We start from the raw sequence: 23,273 nt of genomic DNA on the forward strand, positions 1-23,273 counted from the left end.
AAATTCTACCACTAAGAATTTACCCTAAGAATGCAGGAGCCCAATTTCAAAAAGACATATGCACCCCTATGTTTATCACAGCACTATTTACAATAGCCAAGACACGGAAGCAACCTAAGTGTCCATCAGTAGAACAAAGAAGATGTGGTGCATATACACAATGGAATATTATTCAGCCATAAGAAGAAAACAAATCCTACCATTTGCAACAACATGGATAGAGCTGGAGGGTATTATGCTCAGTGAAATAAGCCAGGCAGAGAAGGACAAGTATCAAATGATTTCACTCACTTGTGGAGTATAACAGCAAAGCAAAACTGAAGGAACAAAATAGCAGCAGACTCACAGACTCCTAGAAGGCACTAGCCCTTACCAAAGGGAAGAAGTTGGGGAGGGCAGATGGGGAAGGAGGGAGAAGGGGATTAAGGGACATTATGATCAGCACACATAAGTAGGTCACAGGGAAGGCAGTACCAAACAGAGAAGACAAGTAATGACTCTATAGCATCTTACTGCACTGATGGACAGTGACTGCAGTGGGGGACTTGATAATATGGGTGACTGTTGAGACCACGTGTTGTTTATGTGAAACCATCATAAGATTATATGTATATCAATGATACTTTAATAAAAAAAGTCTCTAATTTTGTATTTCTGCTTCCTTTTTCTTACTCTGTTCTTTTTCTTTCACTTCATAGGTATAATTCTCAGGATATCAAAATCTGTTTGACTTTTAAACAGGAAAACTCTCTGAGTGAGAACCAATTACCTTTTCTCTGAACTGAGGTTTGTGTGTGATTCTGGAGGCTACAGTTGTAATCTCACTGCTACAGTCCTGCCAGGTCCCAGAAGAAAGGTTAAAGTCAACTCCGGAGGCCTGCAAGAAATATCCCCTCACACCTTAACAATATCACTAGAGCTAAGGTTTCATATCACCTCCCTCACTGAGAAGCAAGCAACTCACGGACATCTCAGTCTGCACACACGTGCCTTCCCCAGTTTGGGAATAGCTCAAGTGTTCTGTTCAGACATTGTATCAATATATGCATAGGATCATAACAGCAAGGGTCACCAAACAGGATGGTCACCGTTCTAGGCCAGCCCCTCAGTACCTGGATAACAGTGGGCACGCAGCATGATCTGGCACAAAACACAGCATGATCCGGCACAAAACACCTGTGTTACACTCCGAGTCATCTACGCAAGGTTTACTTTTGTCATATCTTAGCTGCCAATCCAAGACCAACCAGGAGAAGGCAGTACAGGCTAATCAACAGAAGCTTTCAATTTTCTTTAAAGGGAAAAAGACCTCTGTCCATGTCTGAGAACAAAGGAGCCTTCTCCCATGCCGCCGCCATCCGCCCGTCTCAGCTCCCCTGCACCTCTGAGGAACCCCTTCACTTTCTCTCCTACCAACTCCTCCAGTCCTCCTTCAACATAAAAATGTATATAATATATAAACTGGGAAAACATCTAAATTTCAGTTTTTCAATTCTGCTTTAAATTCTTAAACTACTTTCTCTAGCATTGTTACTTAAGGCAAAGTTTCATTTTAGACAGCATTTTTTAAGAGGCCATGAGGCCCTGATAGGATGAGATATACTTATTGTGAGCTCTCAACACCACTTGCTTCAAATTACAGTAACATTTCCTACATACAAAAGAGGGCGATTTCTTCCAGAATATGGAACGTTCTTCTCCAAGGAAACTAGGAAGTGAATGATGGCCGCTCACTAACTGCTAGGAGAAGGATTCTAATTAGAACCTTGGCGCCTGGCATGCTGGGAATCCATTCATGCCACCGGCTGCATGAGGGGACAGTGCGGGAGCCCCTCTGTGCTCTGCAGGATGTGGAGGAAAAGGACCAAGTCACTGTTTGGACACTGAGGCGAGTTCAATCCTACTGAACAAAGTAAAGTAGCACAGGCTTCATTTGTCATTAAGCCACACGTCCAGCATTCTAGGGTGGGTGGTTGGATTTTCGGGGCTAGTTATTGCCAGACTACTCCAAACAAAAGTGTAAAGCCACCAGATTGGGCCCCCTGCTTTCCATCTGTGATTCCTTCTATAATGCCCCCTTCACCCTTTCCCGCTCCTCACAGGGGTCCCCACACTGACCCCGCCTGGCCAGGGCTCTCCTCAGAAGCCCCCTAACACCTCCCCTATGCCATCCTCCCCCTGCACTTGCTCTTCATTCCCCTTTCCAACAGAAATGTGTTTGTACTTAAACCTCTCCATATAAACAGCATTAGGGTTTCTGAATCTTTGGACACTTGATCTCATTTTACTATTTAGAACCACGCCAGATTTATAAAAGTTGTTTGAAACCTTTTAATTGGTAGCTAGCAGCTCAGCCTCAATTTTCTGTATGATCTTCAAGCCCAGTAAGTGGGCCGAAAGAGGAGACTTGAGAATCCCCCTTCTGGCAGTTGGAACTTGCCTTGTAAGCTATGAGATCGTAGAAAAGTGTCACGGGCGTTTAGAGCTAGAAGCAGACTTTTCCCTCCCTTCAGGCCCACCCAATGGTCTTGGTCCTCTAGATCTTATCATATCCATTTCAATAAAAAGTGAGCAAAGACATAGAAAAGAGAGCTCTTTTCCTCTTAAAAAAAAAAAGTATTGTGAACTATATTAAACATGCCGACAAGAAAAGAGTAATATAATGTATGTAATACTCTGCTTTATCAAATATTAACACTAGTTCACATTTGCTTCAGAATTACTTTTAGAAATGATCCAGATAGAATTAAGCTCCCCCCGTCAATTACTCCTCCCCATTCTTCCTTTCCTCCAAATAGATCTCAATCATGAATGGGTCTATGTATTTGCGCCTTATTTATAACCATAGATATTATATAAGTGTTTTGCGGTTAAACTTTAATGTAAGTGGAATCATATTGTATATATCATTCCACAATAGTATTTTTACTCAATATTTATGCTTTTTTAAAAAACTCAATCCATGTTCATAAATGTATTTCTAGTTTGCTCATCTGAACTATAGTGTAGAATTCATTCAGCTGACTAAACCATAACTTATTTGTTCTTTCTCCACTTGATGAGTATTTAGATTGCATGTTACAAGAAACATTCTATATGCTTCTCCTTCTGCACATGTGTAAGAGCTGTTCCATCATATATACAGCAGTGGACTCTCTGAGTCAAAACAATGTTCATCTACAATCTTAATAGATATTATCCGATTTGTATCCAGAGTGGTTATATCAATTCACAATCCCACCAGCAGTTTCAAGTCACCCTGAACTTCATTCTTTCCAAATATTATACTAATCTTTGCTGATGAGCGTAAAATGCTACCTCACAGTGTTTTCAAACCCTGCTTCTTAACAGAAAATGATTTTGAGGGGTCTCATCACAACTGTGTGACATACATAAACTCTGCTTATATTTTCCAACCACATCTTACCTACATGTGTAAAAATAGGCTTTTGAGGAAAAAAGGACTGCACTATTTGAAATTGGATGTACTTTCGAATTCCAGGATGCATCATAGCATAGAGATGTGTCATTTTGTAAAAACTGGCCACCCAGAAGGAGTAAATAAATTGATGTCCGTGAACTAACAGTATGAGTTCGGCCTAGCAGAAGACCTGTATGAAAATGACACCTGAAAATCATCTAGAATTGCCTTTCATAGTCTGTAGACTCTTAATAGTAACATCAGCTTAAATCAGCTTCCCCAGCACCCATCTGTCCAGCAGTAACTCTAAATTCTGACTGGGGCTCCGTTTCCTACTTACTGAAGTAAAACTATGGCTAGTGTAAGAGACAGGAACTATTCTTTCATTTTTCTTACCACATCCCAGTACCTTAAAAATAGTTCACACATATGGGGCATACAAAATGTGCCACACACCATGGTAAGCAGTTTATCTGAATTATTTCCCTTAATGTTCATAGTGACTATAAAAATGGTACTGTTATTATCCCCAATTTAGAAATAAAGGAACTGAGAGTCTGAAAGATTGGGTAAAAATCACAGAGCTTATAAATGATCAAGGAGTCTGCTATTAAATCCTTACTGATTCAGAAGTCCTAGATCTTCACAATCACACCTAAGTGGACTCACTCAAAATTCAGACACCTGTATCACTATTTCAAAAAATTATTAATACCAGAAAGGTAAGCTTTTCTCTATTTCTGTCCTAGTTCTAACTTCAAAGACAAAGAATCCTGTACGCATTTGACAACAACTCTCATGTCTCCCTACACCTTCTCTTTCTCAAGTTCGACCCCCTTACATCCTTCAGCTCTTTCTGTCTTTATGTTCCCCACATTTATCCTGGTTACTCTCCCCTGGGGAGCTTCAGATATGCCCCCACCCCTAAAGTATTATGCGCAGAACGTATGGCAACAGAATATGTCCAAGGAATATTCAGTACAATGGATTCCTCAGCAACCTCACTGTGTGTACCTTACACTCTACTAAATGCTGCCTGAAATCACACTGGCCTTCCTGGCAGTCATATCACACTGTTGATTCCCTCTGAGCTCATGTCAACAATAATTCTCAAGAATTTTTTTTACATGTATTTCTGTTAAACCATGTCTTTCTCAGCCTGCATTTTAATAGTTTATATTTTATCCAAATATGGGATAGTACAGTGGTACCCATGAAGTTTTTTATTAAGGCCTTTGAAAATACTTTGGTTCTTGCTTCTTTTAATTTACCGAAATTCATTCTAACTTTACATGATCTGTGTGCTATCTTTATCTTCAACAGATTCATTGATTAAAGTCTACCCAGTGGCCTGGATAACAAGCTTTGTGCTCTATTCACAGATACATTTCTTTAAACTCACCGATCTCTTCAACAAGTCATCCATTCATCTTAACATCAACCATATATTTCTTCATCTTGACAACATGAGCAGCATGAAAAACTCTGTCAAACATCTTTCCAATTTTAGATAGACTATATTATTTTTTTCTGTAGCCCCGACCAAAGAAAAAGAAATGGACCTAGTGATCATATATTCTCAATGACCCCTTACCATATTTATTTTGCTGCGCCCCTTTGTAATAACTCTCCATCTGACTTACAAATGGTAAGTTCTAGAATTTTGCTTTGAATCCAAAATAAACTTATTAGTTTATAGATCATGGAATTCACTTATCTTTCTCTCTTTATCAGAAAATGAACTTCCCTTCTAGGAAAAACATAGTAGGTTGTGGCAGGTCAATGTTCCTCCTAACAACTACACAAAAAAAGCAAAGTACAAAAGTCTTACGTTCAAAGTGGTAAGAAAGCTCTGGCAGCAATGAGGTCTAGCAGAACCACAACTTCAGAGTCAAAAGAGCCTTACGTAGGAGAATTTACCAGCCATTCCCGTTCCCGCAGTCATGAACAGTTCAGGAAGAGGCGTGAGGACTGGGGTGGAGCCTCGCAGAAGGCCTTTACGGCGGCCAAGCCAACGAAGTTGTAGGTTTAGAGGCTTCATAGGTACTGATCTGAATTAGAACGTCGGGAAGCCTGGATACAAGGTCACCTGCGGCCACCGGTCAGCTCCCGAGTCCTGAGGCAGCGTGGGAGGCTGGAGGGGGCACGTTGGAAAGGCGGAGCAAACGCTTTCACCATTTCATGGTTCTTAGGATAAAAAAATCACAAGGTATTTTATGACCTCCCTTGCTGCTCTTAAGACATTTCCAAAGTTTTGAAGGCAAATAGGGCAAGAACTAAAGAACTATGTTCGACCCCTTGGGTGGCCAGAATTGAGTCCTCCTCATATATCAGTGCCAAGGAGACCCACAAACAGCTTCATCTGGGAATGAACCAGAGGCAAACTGGATCTTAGAAAAACTTTGACTAAGTCCCAACACAGATCCTCCAGGACTAGACTGAAGTGATGCACCCTTCAGACTATCTTTCTGACAGAATAAAGTGAGCACCTTCTCTCATGGAAAAGAGCATCATCTACAACCTCCGAGTTCTTTCATTCTCACTGTGCCAAACTATGAAAAGTTGCTATGTACATGAAGAGTTAGGAAAATGTGAACGATAATCAAAAGAAGAAAACACAAAACAGAAGATAACTCAGATAATAATCACAATAAAAGATTACAATTAAAAAAATCACAATTATCACAATACAAAATCACAATTAAAAAATATTTTATGAGGTAGTCACCAAAATGTAAAGGCAACCTACAGAATGAGAAAAAAAAATTTGCAAACCATGTTTCTGATAAGGGATTGCTATCCAAAATATATAAAGAATCATATGACTCAATAACAAAAACAAACAATCCGATTTAAAAATAGGCAGAGGAACTAAATAAATATTTTTCTAAAGAATACATACAAGTGGCCAACAGGTACTGAAAAGATGCTCAATATTGCTAATAATAATCAGGGAAATGCAATCCCAAACTGCAATGAGACATCACCTCACACCTGTTAGAATGGCTACTGTCAAAAAGATAAGAGATAACAAATGCCAGAGAGGCTGTGGAGAAAAGGGAAGCCTTGTGTACTGTTGGGAATGTAAACTGCTGCAGCCACTATGGAAAACAGCATGGAGGTTCCTGTTTAAAACAGCATGCAGGTTCCAATTTAAAAATAGAATGACTGTAGGATCCAACAATCCCACTTCTGGGTATTTATCCAAAGGAAATAAAAGAATCTCAAAGAGATATTTGCACCCCATATTTATTTCAGCATTTTTCACAATAGGCATGATATGGAAACAAGCGAAGTGTCTATGAGTGGATGACAGCCAGGGTCCCCACTACAGTCACCACTGTACCCATAAGCTGCCTGCCTCTTGCTGCCTGCCCCGTCCCTACTGCTGTATGTGTCTGCACTGGCCCTGCCGCTACACAGGCACCTGCAGCCAGGCTCCACAGCTGAGGATGTGCTCACCACAGGGTCTGTCCTGGTCCCTAAGCACTGAAGGCACCCCTGAGGAACCCCAGCATCTGCAGCTATGGCGGACACCCGCAGAGGACCACACAGTTGTCAGGGCTGTGGACCCCAGTGGCCTGAGCTAAAGGGACTTCATGCCTCCCAGTGCCTCCACTTCCCCCTCACTGGGTGCCCTATACCACCAGACCCAGGATCACAGCATGACCCAGTGCACCCCACCCACAGATGAAATCTTCCCTTGCCGGAGTAAGTCCGTAAACTCTGGATGAGGGGACTGCTTCTTCAAATGTGCAAAATGCCTATGCGGGGTTACAGGGATCACGTACAATTAGGGAAGCTTGACTCTACCAAAGGAATACAGTTAACTTCCAGTAGCTGACCCCAAAGAAATGGAAATCAATGAATTGCCCAACAAAGAATTCCAACTAACTATTCCAAAGATGCTCAGAGAGCTACAAGAACACAGATAAACAACTTAAAGACATCAAGAAAGCAATGCAAGAGCAAAGAGAGAAGTCCAACAAGGATCTTGAAAACGTTTGTTTTTTTAAACTGAGAAATGTTAGAGCTAAAGAATGTAAGGACTGAACAGAAGAATTCAACAACAGACTTGGCCAAGCAGAAGGAAAGAACAAGTGGGCTCAAAGACAGATCAACTGAAATTATCTAATCAGAAGAACAAAAAGAAAAGAGTGAAATAGAGTGGAGGCACCTATATGGTCCATAGGATACCAGCAAAAGAACCATGCACAAATTATTGGACTTTGAGAAGAACAGAGAGAAGGGGACAGAAAGTGTATTTAAAGAAATAATGACTGAGAACTTCCCCAAACTGGAAAAGGATTTGACATCCTTAATCATCAGGGAAATGCAAATCAAAACCCACAATGAGCTATCACCTCACACCTGTTAGGATGGTTAACATAAAAAAGTAAGAAATAGGGGGCGGGAGCCAAGATGGCGGCGTGAGTAGAGCAGTGGAAATCTCCTCCCAAAAACACATAGAGCTATGAAAATATAACAAAGAAAAATCTTCCTAAAATAGAGACCACAGGACACAGGACAACATCCAGACCACATCCACACCTGCAAGAACCCAGCGCCTTGTGAAGGGGGTAAGATACAAGCCCCAGCCCGGCGGGACCCGAGCGCCCCTCCCCCCGGCTCCCGGCGGGTGGAGAGAAACCGGAGCAGTTTTTTTTTTTGGCGAGCGCTTTTTGGAAGCCTTAGAGGGACGGGCCCCCGTTGCTGGGGAGGCAGGGTGGCGGGACCGGTGAGGAGGTGCCTGGGAACAGCGCCGGAGGACAAAGAATATCCCGCGTTTCTCCCTGCGAGACCTGGGGGCGGGTGCCTGAGACCGGTGCCTGAGGACGGAGGAGGTCGCGCGTTTTTCCCCTTTTTTTTTTTCTCTTTTTGGCAAGCGCTTTTTGGAAGCCTTGAAGGGACGGGGACCCCAGTGCTAGGGAGGCACGGTGGCGGGACTGGTGAGCGGGTGGCTGGGACCGGCGCCTGAGGACAAAGAATATCCCCCGTTTTTCCCTGCGGGACCGGTGGGCGGGTGCCTGAGACCGGCACTTGAGGACAGAGGAAATCGCGCGTTTTTCCCCTTTTTTTTTTCTCTTTTCTGCGAGTGCTTTTTGGAAGCCTAAAAGGGACAGGGACCCCGGTGCTAGGGAGGCAGGGCGGCGGGACTGGTGAGCGGGTGCCTGGGACCGGCACCTGAGGACAAAGAATATCCCACATTTTTCCCTGTGGGACCGGTGGGTGGGTGCCTGAGACCAGCACCTGAGGACGGAAGAAATCGCGCGTTTTTCCCCTTTTTTTTCTCTCTTTTTGCCAAGTGCTTTTTGGAAGCCTTGAAGGGACAGGGACCCCGGTGCTAGGGAGGCAGGGCGGCAGGACTGGTGAGCGGGTGCGTGGGACCACTGCCTGAGGACAAAGAATATTGAGCGTTCCTTCCCTGCGGGACCGGTGGGTGGGTGCTTTTTGGAAGCCTTGAAAGGACAGGGACCCTGGTGCTAGGGAGACAGGGCAGCAGGACCAGTGCGCGGGTGCCTGGGACCGGCACCTGAGGAAAAAAAAAAAAAAATCGCGTGTTTTTTCTTTTTTTTTTTCCTTTCTGTTCCCTCTCTCATTGTTGCTGTTGTTGTTTTGGTTTGGAGAGTGCTTTTTGGAAATCTTAAAGGGGCAGGACAGGTCACTTAGACCAGAAGCAGGGAATCTGGGGATCTCTGGGCACTCTAACCCCCTGGGCAGCAGGGAGCACAGAGGCCCCTTACGGAGATAAATAGTCTCCTGGCTGCTCCCCCTCTAACGGAGCTCCACCATTTTGGAGGAACAGCCCCAGCCAGGCCAAGCCCACAGCAACAGTGGAGATAAACCCCAAAGCAACTGGGCAGGAAGCAGAAGCCCTGTCTGCGCACAGCTGCCCAGCACAAGCCACTAGAGGTCGCTATTCTCCCAGGAAAAGGCTACAAACCAACAAGAAGGGAAGCTCTTCCAGCGGTCACTTGTACCAGCTCTGCAGACTATCTCTATCACCATGAAAAGGCAAAACTACAGGCAGACAAAGATCACAGAGACAACACCTGAGAAGGAGACAGACCTAACTAGTCCTCCTGAAAAAGAATTCAAAATAAAAATCATGAACATGCTGACAGAGATGCAGAAAAAAATGCAAGAGCAATGGGATGAGATGCAGAGAAAAATGCAAGAGCAGTGGGATGAGATGCAGAGAAAAATGCAAGAGCAGTGGGATGAAGTCCGGAAGGAGATCACAGATGTCAAGAAAGAGATCACAGAAGTGAAACAATCCCTGGAAGGATTTATAAGCAGAATGGATAAGATGCAAGAGGCCATTGAAGGAATAGAAGCCAGAGAACAGGAACGTATAGAAGCTGACATAGAGAGAGATAAAAGGATCTCCAGGAATGAAACAACACTAAGAGAAATATGTGACCAATACAAAAGGAAAAACATTCGTATTATAGGGATACCAGAAGAGGAAGAAAGAGGAAAAGGGATAGAAAGGGTCTTTGAAGAAATAATTGCTGAAAACTTCCCCAAACTGGGGGAGGAAATAATCGAACAGACCATGGAATTATACAGAACCCCCAACAGAAAGGATCCAAGGAGGACAACACCAAGACACATAATAATTAAAATGGCAAGGATCAAGGACAAGGAAAGAGTTTTAAAGGCAGCTAGAGAGAAAAAGGTCACCTATAAAGGAAAACCAATCAGGCTAACATCAGACTTCTCAACAGAAACCCTACAGGCCAGAAGAGAATGGCATGATATACTTAATGCAATGAAACAGAAGGGCCTTGAACCAAGGATACTGTATCCAGCACGACTATCATTTAAATATGATGGTGGGATCAAACAATTCCCAGACAAGCAAAAGCTGAGGGAATTTGCTTCCCACAAACCACCTCTACAGGGCATCCTACAGGGACTGCTCTAGATGGGAGCACCCCTAAAAAGAGCACAGAACAAAACACACAACATATGAAGAAGGGAGGAGGAGGAATAAGAAGGGAGAGAAGAAAAGACGCTCCAGACAGTGTATATAACAGCTCAATAAGCGAGCTAAGTTAGGCAGTAAGATACTAAAGAAGCTAACCTTGAACCTTTGGTAACCACGAATCTAAAGCCTGCAATGGCAATAAGTACATATCTTTCAATAGTCACCCTAAATGTAAATGGACTTAATGCACCAATCAAAAGACATAGAGTAATAGAATGGATAAAAAAGCAAGACCCATCTATATGCTGCTTACAAGAAACTCACCTTAAACCCAAAGATAAGCATAGACTAAAAGTCAAGGGATGGAAAAACATATTTCAGGCAAACAACAGTGAGAAGAAAGCAGGGGTTGCAGTACTAATATCAGACAAAATAGACTTCAAAACAAAGAAAGTAACAAGAGATAAAGAAGGCCACTACATAATGATAAAGGGCTTAGTCCAACAAGAGGATATAACCATTCTAAATATATATGCACCCAATACAGGAGCACCAGCATATGTGAAGCAAATACTAACAGAACTAAAGAGGGAAATAGACTGCAATGCATTCATTGTAGGAGACTTCAACACACCACTCACCCCAAAGGATAGATCCACCGGGCAGAAAATGAGTAAAGACACACAGGCACTGAACAACACACTAGAACAGATGGACCTAATAGACATCTATAGAACTTTACATCCAAAAGCAACAGGATATACATTCTTCTCAAGTGCACATGGAACATTCTCTAGAATAGACCACATACTAGCTCACAAAAAGAGCCTCAGTAAATTCCACAATATTGAAATTCTACCAACCAATTTTTCAGACCACAAAGGTATGAAAGTAGAAATAAATTCTACAAAGAAAACAAAAAGGCTCACAAACACATGGAGGCTTAACAACATGCTACTAAATAATCAATGGATCAATGAACAAATCAAAATAGAGATCAAGGAATATATAGAAACAAATGACAACAACAACACTAAGCCCCAACTTCTGTGGGATGCAGCGAAAGCAGTCTTAAGAGGAAAGTATATAGCAATCCAGGCACACTTGAAGAAGGAAGAACAATCCCAAATGAATAGTCTAACATCACAATTATTAAAACTGGAAAAAGAAGAACAAATGAGGCCTAAAGTCAGCAGAAGGAGGGACATAATAAAGATCAGAGAAGAAATAAACAAAATTGAGAAGAATAAAACAATAGCAAAAATCAACGAAACCAAGAGCTGGTTCTTTGAGAAAATAAACAAAATAGATAAGCCTCTAGCCCAACTTATTAAGAGAAAAAGAGAGTCAACACAAATCAACATAATCAGAAATGAGAATGGAAAAATCACGACAGACTCCACAGAAATACAAAGAATTATTAAAGACTACTATGAAAACCTATATGCCAACAAGCTGGAAAACCTAGAAGAAATGGACAACTTCCTAGAAAAATACAACCTCCCAAGACTGACCAAGGAAGAAACACAAAAGTTAAACAAACCAATTACAAGCAAAGAAATTGAAACAGTAATCAAAAAACTACCCAAGAACAAAACCCCGGGGCCAGACGGATTTACCTCGGAATTTTATCAGACACACAGAGAAGACATAATACCCATTCTCCTTAAAGTGTTCCACAAAATAGAAGAAGAGGGAATACTCCCAAACTCATTCTATGAAGCCAACATCACCCTAATACCAAAACCAGGCAAAGACCCCACCAAAAAAGAAAATTACAGACCAATATCCCTGATGAACGTAGATGCAAAAATACTCAATAAAATATTAGCAAACAGAATTCAACAGTATATCAAAAGGATCATACACCATGACCAAGTGGGGTTCATCCCAGGGATGCAAGGATGGTACAACATTCGAAAATCCATCAACATCATCCACCACATCAACAAAAAGAAAGACAAAAACCACATGATCATCTCCATAGATGCTGAAAAAGCATTTGACAAAATTCAACATCCATTCATGATAAAAACTCTCAGCAAAATGGGAATAGAGGGCAAGTACCTCAACATAATAAAGGCCATATATGATAAACCCACAGCCAGCATTATACTGAACAGCGAGAAGCTGAAAGCATTTCCACTGAGATCGGGAACCAGACAGGGATGCCCACTCTCCCCACTGTTATTTAACATAGTACTGGAGGTCCTAGCCACGGCAATCAGACAAAACAAAGAAATACAAGGAATCCAGATTGGTAAAGAAGAAGTTAAACTGTCACTATTTGCAGATGATATGATACTGTACATAAAAAACCCTAAAGACTCCACTCCAAAACTACTAGAACTGATATCGGAATACAGCAAAGTTGCAGGATACAAAATCAACACACAGAAATCTGTAGCTTTCCTATACACTAACAACGAATCAATAGAAAGAGAAATCAGGAAAACAATTCCATTCACCATTGCATCAAAAAGAATAAAATACCTAGGAATAAACCTAACCAAGGAAGTGAAAGACTTATACTCTGAAAACTACAAGTCACTCTTAAGAGAAATTAAAGGGGACACTAATAAATGGAAACTCATCCCATGCTCATGGCTAGGAAGAATTAATATCGTCAAAATGGCCATCCTGCCGAAAGCAATATACAAATTTGATGCAATCCCTCTCAAATTACCAGCAACATTCTTCAATGAATTGGAACAAATAATTCAAAAATTCATATGGAAACACCAAAGACCCCGAATAGCCAAAGCAATCCTGAAAAAGAAGAATAAAGTAGGGGGGATCTCACTCCCCAACTTCAAGCTCTACTACAAAGCCATAGTAATCAAGACAATTTGGTACTGGCACAAGAACAGAGCCACAGACCAGTGGAACAGATTAGAGACCCCAGAAATTAACCCAAACATATATGGTCAATTAATATTTGATAAAGGAGCCATGGACATACAATGGCAAAATGACAGTCTCTTCAACAGATGGTGCTGGCAAAACTGGACAGCTACATGTAGGAGAATGAAACTGGACCATTGTCTAACCCCATATACAAAGGTAAACTCAAAATGGATCAAAGACCTGAATGTAAGTCACGAAACCATTAAACTCTTGGAAAAAAACATAGGCAAAAACCTCTTAGACATAAACATGAGTGATCTCTTCTTGAACATATCTCCCCGGGCAAGGAAAACAACAGCAAAAATGAGCAAGTGGGACTACATTAAGCTGAAAAGCTTCTGTACAGCGAAAGACACCATCAATAGAACAAAAAGGAACCCTACAGTATGGGAGAATATATTTGAAAATGACAGATCTGATAAAGGCTTGACGTCCAGAATATATAAAGAGCTCACACGCCTCAACAAACAAAAAACAAATAACCCAATTAAAAAATGGGCAGAGGAACTGAACAGACAGTTCTCCAAAAAAGAAATACAGATGGCCAAGAGACACATGAAAAGATGCTCCACATCGCTAATTATCAGAGAAATGCAAATTAAAACTACAATGAGGTATCACCTCACACCAGTAAGGATAGCTGCCATCCAAAAGACAAACAACAACAAATGTTGGCGAGGCTGTGGAGAAAGGGGAACCCTCCTACACTGCTGGTGGGAATGTAAATTAGTTCAACCATTGTGGAAAGCAGTATGGAGGTGCATCAAAATGCTCAAAACAGACCTACCATTTGACCCAGGAATTCCACTCCTAGGAATTTACCCTAAGAACGCAGCAATCAAGTTTGAGAAAGACAGATGCACTCCTATGTTTATCGCAGCACTATTTACAATAGCCAAGAATTGGAAGCAACCTAAATGTCCATCTGTAGATGAATGGATAAAGAAGATGTGGTACATATACACAATGGAATACTACTCAGCCATAAGAAGTGGAAAAATCCAACCATTTGCAGCAACATGGATGGAGCTGGAGAGTATTATGCTCAGTGAAATAAGCCAAGCGGAGAAAGAGAAATACCAAATGATTTCACTCATCTGAGGAGTATAGGAACAAAGGAAAAACTGAAGGAACAAAACAGCAGCAGAATTACAGAACCCAAAAATGGACTAACAGGTACCAAAGGGAAAGGAACTGGGGAGGATGGGTGGGCAGGGAGGGATAAGGGGGGGGAAGAAGAAGGGGGGTATTAAGATTAGCATGCATGGGGGGGAGGGAGAAAGGGGAGGGTGGGCTGCCCAACATAGAGAGGACAAGTAGTGACTCTACAACATTTTGCTAAGCTGATGGACAGTAACCGTAATGTGGTTGTTAGGGGGGACCTGATATAGCGGAGAGCATAGTAAACATAGTATTCTTCAGGTAAGTGTAGATTAAAAATTTAAAAAAAAAAAAAAGAAAGAAAGAAAGAAAAGGGGGATTACTCCTTAACAGGATAAAACTATTGGTAAATCAAAGATCAACGCATGCTTTAAATATCCTTAATGTTGATCACTTAAAGGGTGTCAGATGATCAGCTATGGAGGTACTCTTTTCTGATAATATTCCTTTCTCTTAATTAAAAAAAAAAAAAAAAAGCAGTTACTGTGTGCTGACCTCCAATGAGTTCTGCACAGTGGTATAGAGGGCATGTCAAAGTGTGGGCAAAGGGTCTGTTTGTTTCTACGCAGAAGATCAAGGCCTAGCTTGGATACCCAGAAAATGAACTAAGATACGATATGAGGAGGAGCTTCCGGCATCAGCACTCTCTGGAGGACTCGTGCCGGGGGATGATCATCAAAAAGCCTCCACAGGGATCCGGACGATGCTGCGGTTGTGGCTGCATCCAGCCCACCATCTCCTGGACTTGCCATGAGAAGGAGGAGGGAGATGTCTAGGCTGGCATGTGCATACAGTGAGACAACGAATTTGACTGGATCTGTACTGTTGGAACTCAACCAGGAGTTGGGAGGGGTGCAAGTTGTAGCACCCCAAAATCTCATGACTATAGACTATCTATGGTTAAAAGAACATATGGGATGTGAACAGATCCCAGAAATGGGCTGCTTTAATTTGTCTGATGGTTCAAGTACAGTTGGAAAATATCCATCATATCATAGATAAATTTTCACAAATGCCTAGGGTGCCTAAATGGTTTTCTTGGCTTCACTGGAGATGGCTGGTGATTATAGATTTGCTTTCTTTATGTCACCGTATTCCTATTATGTCAATATGTGTGTGCAAATTAGTTAGTAGTTTAAAACCTATACATACTTAAGGTACTATACAAGAAGATATGTCAAAGAAATAATCAATCCTCCCAAGTTTCCTTCATATGCTACATCTATAGCTTTTCTTCTTCCTTCCTAATTACAAACTTTAAATAGAATTCGTGCCTCATATCGAATTTACCGAGTATCATAATTCCTCCAGGTGGTAAAGATACCTCGAGACAAGTGCTGGGCATAGAAGCCACAGGGCATAAATCTGCAAAGAAGTAAAAAGCTAACCTTTGCAAACAATATGGCTTCTCTCTCACTTACCAACTTTACATTTCCCTGTATGGCCCCGGAAGATGACTGGTTAGCCAGAGACGGGTAAGATTCCTCAAGGGAGGAACAACCTAAGACAGGCACAGTCGCAGGGGGGCCATCAGGTGAGAATTTGGGGATCAACAGAGGTGAGGCTCAGAACCTCACCCCCCCTGCTTTGAGAGAAATCTTCTGCATCCGTGGATGTCTTGCTGCCCTTGTCTAGCCTGGATTAATACTTAGTCCATAGGCACACATCTGATCATCTGATCATCTACATTTGCCTTCTTACAGCACTAAACTATGTTTTCTACCTTTATCTTGCATCTACCTACCACTTCAGCATTTTATTAAAAATAAAAATAATAATAATAATAGGAGAAATGTGGGATCAACATATAAATCAAGTACAAAAATCAAATGAATATTCATATTTGACCTGATGGTTTATAGGTCATATTGCATGATCAAAACCGAAAGTTTCTGTGATGACTGCCCTTGTACTGTTCACCATGTAAGAATTTATTCACTCTGTAAGAATTCTTTCACCATGTAAGAACTTGTTCGTTATGCTTCAGAAGATTGGAGACTGACGAGAATTAGGCTTGAGATGGATTAATGATTGTACATTGAGCATTGACCCCCCTATACTGAATTTTATTGTTGTTAACAACCATTTGATCAATAAATATGAGAGATGCCCTCTCAAAAAAAAAAAAAAAAAAAAAAAAGTAAGAAATAACAAGTGCTGGTGGAATATGGAGAAAAGGGAACCCTTGTGCACTGTTGGTGGGAATGTAAACTGGTGCAGCCACTGTGGGAAACAATGGGGAGGTTCCTCAAAAATTAAAAATAGAACTACCGTAAGATCTGGCAATCACAATTCTGGGAATATATCCAAAGGAAATGAAAACAAAATTTCTGAGAGATACCTGCACTCCATGTCATTGTAGCATCATTCACAATAGCCAAGATGCGGAAACAATCTGTGTCTGCCAACAGTTGAATGAATAAAGAAGATGTGGTATACACACAGTAAAACTATTATTTAGCCATGAGAAATTAGGAAATCCTTCAATTTGTGATGACATGCATGGACCTTGAAGGCATTTTTCTAAGTGAAATAAGCTAGACAAAGAAAGACAAATTCTGTATGATATAAGTTATATGTGGATATCAAAAGGCTGAATTCATAGAAACAGACAGTAGAATGATAGTTACCAGGAGCTGCAGGCTGGTGGAAGTGGGGAGATCAAAAGACTGGTAAAAGGATAGAAACTTCAGATGATGCGATGAGTAAATTCTGGGAATCTAATATTGTATTACATACTTGAAAGTTGCTAAGGGTCTAGATCTTGAATGTTCTCACCAACAAAAGGAAATAGTAACTGTACAACCAGATGGAGGTGTTAGCTAACACTATGGTGGTAATCATTTTTGCAATATAAGGGTATCAAATCAACAAAATGTATACCTTAAATTTACATAATACATTTTGTGAATTACATCTCAGTAAAACTGATAAAGAATGGATACTTTTCAAATGCACATGAGCATTTACTAAAGTAGATACTAAATCATATAGTTAAGTCTCAACAAATTTCAAAGAACTGAAATCAAACAAAATACATTCTCTGATCACATAGGAATTAAACTGAATGAAAATGAAGTAAGAGTAATAATAGTGTATGCCACGCAGCTAATGCAGTGCTTAGGGGAAAATTTTTATCTTTCAATGGATATTTTAGGGAACAAGGATTGAGAATGAGCCATCCAAGCTTCTAACTCAAGGATCTAGCTAAAGAGTAACAATTTTAGACCTAAAGTAAGTAAAGAGAAGCAAACAGTAAAAATAAGAGAAAAATCAATAAATAGAAAGTAGACATAAAATAGAGAAAAATCAACAGAGCCAAAGCTGTTTCTTTGAATGAAAGTGATAAATACAAGAGCAATCTGGGAAAAAATAGAAAAAGAAAGATAACAAAAGACCAATATTAGGAATAAAATAAAGAACTTCACTACAAATCTTAGATAATAAGTATAAAAGGGAATATTGGGAGTAAACTCATGCTAATAAATCTGACAATATAGATTAAGTAGCCACATTCTTTGAAAAACAGTATTTACCAAAACTTACCCAAGGAGTAACAGGAAATATATTAGTTCAATATCTATTAACGAAATTGAGTTAATAATCGAAAGCATTCCCACAAAGAAAACTCCAGGCCCAGATGACTTCACTGATGGATTCTGTCACCCTTTAAGGAATAATACAATTCCTACACACTCTTTCCAAAAACAGAGGAGGAAACACTTTCCAACTCATTTTATGAAGCCAGCTCTTACCATGATTTAAAGAAAAAAATCTGACAAGAAATGAAAATTACAAGCTAATACTCCTCATGAATATCAATGAAAAATCCTCTATAAATTACTAGCAAAGTGAATCCAATATATAAAATGGACGATAACATCAGGAGCACATGCCCCTCTCCGGCTGCAGTCTACACTCTTTCATACCCACTGTGGTGGCTGCAATGGCTAACTGGATACAATGTCTCGCCATCACCTTTTTTGCTCTTTTCGAGCTCCAACACCTGTGAAACTAAGTACCCTCTGTTTAAAATACTCCATATAGCCTGTTTCCTAATTAAACCCAGATAAACTGTTAAAGAAGAAGATACACTTTCCTTTGCCTTTGAAACTTGGTATTAATCTCCCTCTACCCAAAATACCTCTGCTTCCCCTTTCCCACCTCCTCTTACACAGAGCTCACTGGCTAACAACTACTCCTTCGCACTAAGCTTCAATGTCACATTCTCAGGGGGGCCTGCCTTTGTGTGTCCCACAGAGCATGACACCCCCCACACCGAATTCCTGTTGCCTATGAGCTGGTTAGCACTGGTGTCTCTGAATAGATAGACAGATAGAGAGACTGATCAATCCATATACAATACAGATCTCTATATATAACATTATTTCTAATACATGTTATATGGTTATATATTGCAGATAGGTAGACAGATAAATAATTATATGTGTAATATTATATGCCAGGATACCTCAAAGTCCTTCAGGAGTCCTGGCACATAGTAGAGCACATGACACTGAATAAATAAATGTGTAGGGAGAAAGGAAAACTTGTTCCCGACTCTAATCCCCAGCCTGGGGAAAATGCCAGTTTCCCAAGCTATAATATTAAATACACGGAATTAGTAGTTATATGCCTTTCATAGCTAATTCTAACAGAAATCTGGCTTTTAGAGATATAGAATTATTAATTCATTAACAACTGTATGTTAGTATTTGAACTGTGCCTGTTTGTTTAATGCAGCTTTGGGAAAACATAAAAATACCTATCAATGTTTAAACAAAAAGTCCACAGTCACTGCCATGATTTCACAAGCAATAAAGTGAATGAAGTCAAAATTAATTCCTAGCAACCAGCATGAACTGTTCATCAGTCTGGACAAGTGAAAAGGCCCTGGCTATTTCCCAGGCTGAGCTCATCCTCTCAGGCAGCACACGCACTGACCTACCACGGTGCAATGTGATGGAGGGTGTTACAGCGCCACGCACCTGCCAGCGATCGTCAGATGAGCTCCTGGTGACCTGCAGCCAGGCCACCCTCTGCACCATATTTGCCCTCCACGAGAGAAGGAAGGAGTGCAGCTAGAAGGCTCCAGTCTGGCAGACCTGGCTCAGAGCATGACGCTGATGAAGAAGAAACGTCATAGCCCATGAAGACCTCCTTAGCCACCTCAGCCTGCTGACCTCACACCGACCAGCAGTCTGTACTGTGCCTTTGATGTGCAGATGCCCTTGGATGGTTATTTCCTTGCTGAGCGCCTACACTGCTGCTCCCAAACCCTCGTCCCTAACCTCATCCTGCTCAAACAGGGATCTATCAAGCAATTAAAGACAAAAACGGATGAAAGAACACTGAAGGGCCACCATAAAGATGCTCAGTAGAGGTGACAGCAAAGACAGACAGAGATAAAGAGAAAAGGGGAAACGCCTCCAGGCAGGAAACATCCTGTCCCCTATGCATCCCCCCTGACCTGTTTTAGACTCAGTATTTGAATCTTGAACATAGAAAGAACTCTATCCCTGTCATAAATTAGCTCTCACCCCTTATTCTTTTCACAGAAATCTCAGAACACGTACTGTAGCCTATTATTGTATTATGAGTTGTGTGTTGACATCGGTAAATGCTTTCCCCACTAAACTCGAAGCTTCATGAAGGCAGATTCTGAACCACACTCTTAGCACAGGGCCTGACTCATAGCGGGTCCTCAGTATTTGCTGGGAGAATGACTGGGTGGGGGAGGAGCTCTAAATGAGAGTGCTGTAAGGTCTGAGGTCCTTGGAGCACCAAGACTTGGTGAGGTGTTTGATGAGGACTTCTGAGAGGCTGTTTAGGGTAGAGATGCGTCTGAGGGGCGCTTTGGAGCAGACAGCTTTCCTTCTTAGCAACAAGAGTGCTCACTCAGGCTAAGGGCCAGAGGACTTAAAGATCTAACCATCCAATGATTTTCCCAAACTCAAGACACACGAGGACTTAAGAGCAAGATATTTAAACGTCTTTCTAGTTTATACAATCCAGTTCACAGTATCCAAAAAGAGAAAAGGATTCAAGACAGAGGTTCAAGCTGGGAATAAAGAAAGTGTATTTGGTTGGAACATTCCCTGTATATTTTAAGATTCTGCATTTTGAGCATGGAATATAGGAGACTTGACAATCCAAATAAATGTAAAGTTTCTTGAGGGCAAGAGCTCTGCTATTCTATATGGCCTTCCTTAAATCATGTATTTGCAAACTATTTATTTTGCCCATAAATATATATATACACATATATGTATATGTGTATATATAAAAATATATATAAAACATCTGCAATATATATCATGTGTGCTTTGATTTCATATACACACACATTTCAATATAACTTAAGAATTTCAACTACTTATCTCTCAAGGTATCGCTGCAGGCCCAGAAGCAACTGTGACTAGTGGCCAGAGATACCGGAGGAGGAACTTGGACTGCACTCAACCAGGAGCTCCCCCAGATTATTAGAAGTGGCTGACAACTCTCAGGGGCTGCTGGCCACTGCCGTTCCCATGGAAACATCCAGAATGTGAGAGCTTAAACTAATCATTGTGGCAAAAAATAAAAAGTGACAAGCCTATTTTCTTCTCACAGCATGAAAATGGTGGTTAGGTTAACGGACCCTGATCCCTTTTCCTTGGGGTATATTTTTATAGCAATAGGGCTAGAAGTCCACCCTCCTAAAACTTTCTCTGAACCTGTTCATTTCAAGCTGCAGCAAGACCATTTCCCCACCAATACTTTGAAACTCAATAGAACTCTAACCAAGAGTTATGTAGGAATTAGAATATTAAACGACATAGTCTGGATATGTATCTATTTATATTTTATCACTTTAAGCATTGCTCAAAGAGAAGTCTAGTATTTAATAAGCCTGTGTCTTTATGTTGTTTGTGTTCATCGAATCAGAACTCTCTTGGATCATTTTATAAAGCACATATAATTTCTCAATATCTGTATGTGCCCCAACCGAGCCTTCAAGATCCTGATCCATTTATCAGGCTAAAAATTGAGACCTCCCAGTATTTAATGTATATGAAGAGTTTAACTGCATTTAGTAGTTTCTTACTCTGTGGTTCTAAATAAAATACACAGGAGTCTATGAATAAAATATGATTTACAAGCAATACTGCATAAAACAAAAAGCTAGGCACTTATTTCCATTAATGCCACATGTTTAAGGAGTAAAATGAGTCATGATGACCAGCGGATGACCCTAATTTCGTACACTGAACAAGGGGGAAATCATAAATGTGTGTCTCAATCAAGGGAACAGAATTCTCTGGAATAAGGATACTGCAGATCTAAGGCTGAGGTTGCAGGCATTCTTCTTCAATTATTTGTGGAAAACACACCAACGTCTGGTGTCTTACACACAACAAGAGGAGACTGAACACACAGTTTCTTGCATTTAGATGAGAAGAAAATTCATATATTGACTGTTTCATTTACCCCATCTCCAGGTCACCCACCAACAGCCACCTGCTCACTCTCCAGCATCAACAGGGACTGTGGCCTCCACTGTCTCCCACTCAGCCTCATCCGGGCAGCTAGCTATTCAACTGACAATTAAATATCTTCTTAAAAAATTGTTTTTTCTTGTTGCTTTATTTCCTTGCATTGAATGTTATTTGCATTCCTATGCATCCTAAACATATTTGTTTGATTTGCAGTCCATGTTCTTTGTAATGTAGGAAAAATAAGTAATTTCTATCCAATACTTTAGAGCATTGTTTCACAACACATACAAATATTCCCACTTATGATTTTATCAAATGTTAAATAAATAGTGGGGACTTTAAAGACCTTAAAATTCTGGACTATTTCTCCATTGGTGTTTAAGAATATTTTAGTAATATTTAAGGAATTGTTTGGAGTTTTTGTATAGGCTGGAAATATATTATTAATTTTCCATTTAAAATAATGGGATATCAAAAATGTACTACCTAAGCCATTTTGAAGAATGACAAATATTCTAAAATGTTCATATTGATAATATACAGGTAGTTGTATTATAATTAATTTGTTGTTCTTTGTGATTTTTCTATTTTTAACTCTTCCTTGTTAAACAAGCATTTCCTTTAGAACTAGAAACACATTATTTTTTAAATGTTTAGGGCCAAAACTTTTAAATAACTTCACATCTCTATTGATTCCAGCCATCCTAATGCATGTGAAGTGGCCTCTGATTGTGGTGCTGGTTTGTATTTCCCTGATGACAGATGATGTTGATCATCTTTTTATATGTTTACTGGCCATTTGTATATTTTCTTTGGAGAAATATCTATTTAGATCTTTTGCCTATTTTTCAATTGAGCTATTTTTTCATTTTATTATCAAGTTGTAAAAGTTCTTTATATACTATAGATACAAGTCCCTTATCAGATATATGATTTTCAGATACTGTCTCTTCTTTTGTGCGTTGTCTTTTTACTTTCTTGATGGTGTCTTCTGAAGTACAGAAGTTTTGATGAGGTCCAGTGCATCTAATTTTCTTTTTTGCTCATGATTTTGGTCATTTCTAAGAATCCTTTGCTAAATCCAAGGTTATGAATATTTAATTCTATGTTTTCTTCTAAGTTTTATAGCTTCAGCACTTACATTTAGATGTTTGATCCAATTTGAGTTAATTCTTGTATATGAGGTGAAGTAAGGGCCTAACTTCATCCACTTTGGATATGTGGATATCCAGTTGCTCCGGCACCATTTGCTGAAAAGACTCTTCTTTCCCCCACTGAATAATCTTGGCACCCTTGTCCTAAATGAGATGACCACAGATATGTGGGTTTATTTGGGGACTTTAAATTGAATTCCGTTGATCTATATATCTAT

The 23,273-nt window shown here is 40.4% G+C and overlaps 1 long non-coding RNA gene across 1 annotated transcript; it reads left to right on the forward strand.

The window, feature by feature from the left end:
- The first annotated feature begins 1,800 nt into the window (after positions 1 to 1,800).
- Positions 1,801 to 22,064, forward strand: LOC140844812 (uncharacterized). The gene is made up of 3 exons (XR_012123308.1): positions 1,801 to 1,912; positions 20,812 to 20,970; positions 21,905 to 22,064. It is a non-coding gene; the product is annotated as an uncharacterized lncRNA (long non-coding RNA).
- The last annotated feature ends 1,209 nt before the right edge of the window (positions 22,065 to 23,273 follow it).

The sequence above is a fragment of the Manis javanica genome, chromosome 12, assembly GCF_040802235.1.
Source record: "Manis javanica isolate MJ-LG chromosome 12, MJ_LKY, whole genome shotgun sequence".
Lineage (NCBI taxonomy): Eukaryota > Metazoa > Chordata > Mammalia > Pholidota > Manidae > Manis > Manis javanica.